Source organism: Salvelinus fontinalis, chromosome 9 (assembly GCF_029448725.1).
Source record: "Salvelinus fontinalis isolate EN_2023a chromosome 9, ASM2944872v1, whole genome shotgun sequence".
Lineage (NCBI taxonomy): Eukaryota > Metazoa > Chordata > Actinopteri > Salmoniformes > Salmonidae > Salvelinus > Salvelinus fontinalis.
The window spans coordinates 1,089,468-1,091,967 of NC_074673.1; the positions used below are offsets into that span (position 1 = coordinate 1,089,468).

Sequence of the window (2,500 nt, forward strand, 5' to 3'; positions counted from 1 at the left end):
AATAACAGATCTACATCACACAACCAACCAGCCAATAACAGATATACATCACACAACCAACCAGCCAATAACAGATCTACATCACACAACCAACCAGCCAATAACATATCTACATCACACAACCAACCAGCCAATAACAGATCTACAACACACAACCAACCAGCCAATAACAGATCTACATCACACAACCAACCAGCCAATAACAGATCTACATCACACAACCAACCAGCCAATAACAGATCTACAACACACAACCAACCAGCCAATAACAGATCTACAACACACAACCAGCCAATAACAGATCTACATCACACAACCAACCAGCCAATAACAGATCTACATCACACAACCAACCAGCCAATAACAGATCTACAACACACAACCAGCCAATAACAGATCTACATCACACAACCAACCAGCCAATAACAGATCTACATCACACAACCAACCAGCCAATAACAGATATACATCACACAACCAACCAGCCAATAACAGATATACATCACACAACCAACCAGCCAATAACAGATCTACAACACACAACCAACCAGCCAATAACAGATCTACATCACACAACCAACCAGCCAATAACAGATATACATCACACAACCAACCAGCCAATAACAGATCTACATCACACAACCAACCAGCCAATAACAGATCTACATCACACAACCAACCAGCCAATAACAGATATACATCACACAACCAACCAGCCAATAACAGATCTACATCACACAACCAACCAGCCAATAACATATCTACATCACACAACCAACCAGCCAATAACAGATCTACAACACACAACCAACCAGCCAATAACAGATCTACATCACACAACCAACCAGCCAATAACAGATCTACATCACACAACCAACCAGCCAATAACAGATCTACAACACACAACCAACCAGCCAATAACAGATCTACATCACACAACCAACCAGCCAATAACAGATATACATCACACAACCAACCAGACAATAACAGATCTAGATCACACAACCAACCAGCCAATAACAGATCTACAACACACAACCAACCAGCCAATAACAGATCTACAACACACAACCAACCAGCCAATAACAGATCTACATCACACAACCAACCAGCCAATAACAGATCTACAACACACAACCAACCAGCCAATAACAGATCTACAACACACAACCAACCAGCCAATAACAGATCTACAACACACAACCAGCCAATAACAGATCTACATCACACAACCAACCAGCCAATAACAGATCTACATCACACAACCAACCAGCCAATAACAGATCTACAACACACAACCAGCCAATAACAGATCTACATCACACAACCAACCAGCCAATAACAGATCTACATCACACAACCAACCAGCCAATAACAGATATACATCACACAACCAACCAGCCAATAACAGATATACATCACACAACCAACCAGCCAATAACAGATCTACAACACACAACCAACCAGCCAATAACAGATCTACATCACACAACCAACCAGCCAATAACAGATATACATCACACAACCAACCAGCCAATAACAGATCTACATCACACAACCAACCAGCCAATAACAGATCTACATCACACAACCAACCAGCCAATAACAGATATACATCACACAACCAACCAGCCAATAACAGATCTACATCACACAACCAACCAGCCAATAACATATCTACATCACACAACCAACCAGCCAATAACAGATCTACAACACACAACCAACCAGCCAATAACAGATCTACATCACACAACCAACCAGCCAATAACAGATCTACATCACACAACCAACCAGCCAATAACAGATCTACAACACACAACCAACCAGCCAATAACAGATCTACATCACACAACCAACCAGCCAATAACAGATATACATCACACAACCAACCAGACAATAACAGATCTAGATCACACAACCAACCAGCCAATAACAGATCTACAACACACAACCAACCAGCCAATAACAGATCTACAACACACAACCAACCAGCCAATAACAGATCTACATCACACAACCAACCAGCCAATAACAGATCTACAACACACAACCAACCAGCCAATAACAGATCTACATCACACAACCAACCAGCCAATAACAGATCTACAACACACAACCAACCAGCCAATAACAGATCTACATCACACAACCAACCAGCCAATAACAGATCTACAACACACAACCAACCAGCCAATAACAGATCTACATCACACAACCAACCAGCCAATAACAGATCTACAACACACAACCAACCAGCCAATAACAGATCTACATCACACAACCAACCAGCCAATAACAGATCTGCTGGTTCTGTGTTCAAGGAGTGTTATTGATTGGTTGGTTCTGTGTTCTAGGTGTGTTATTGATTGGTTGGTTCTGTGTTCTAGATGTGTTATTGATTGGTTGGTTCTGTGTTCTAGGTGTGTTATTGATTGGTTGGTTCTGTGTTCTAGGTGTGTTATTGATTGGTTGGTTCTGTGTTCTAGATGTGTTATTG

The 2,500-nt window shown here is 41.4% G+C and overlaps 1 protein-coding gene across 3 annotated transcripts in view; it reads left to right on the forward strand.

Annotated features, from left to right (window-relative positions):
- LOC129861869 (mitochondrial glutamate carrier 1-like) overlaps nt 1–2,500 on the forward strand; it is a 108,426-nt gene that overhangs the window by 49,875 nt on the left and 56,051 nt on the right. The window lies entirely within an intron of this gene.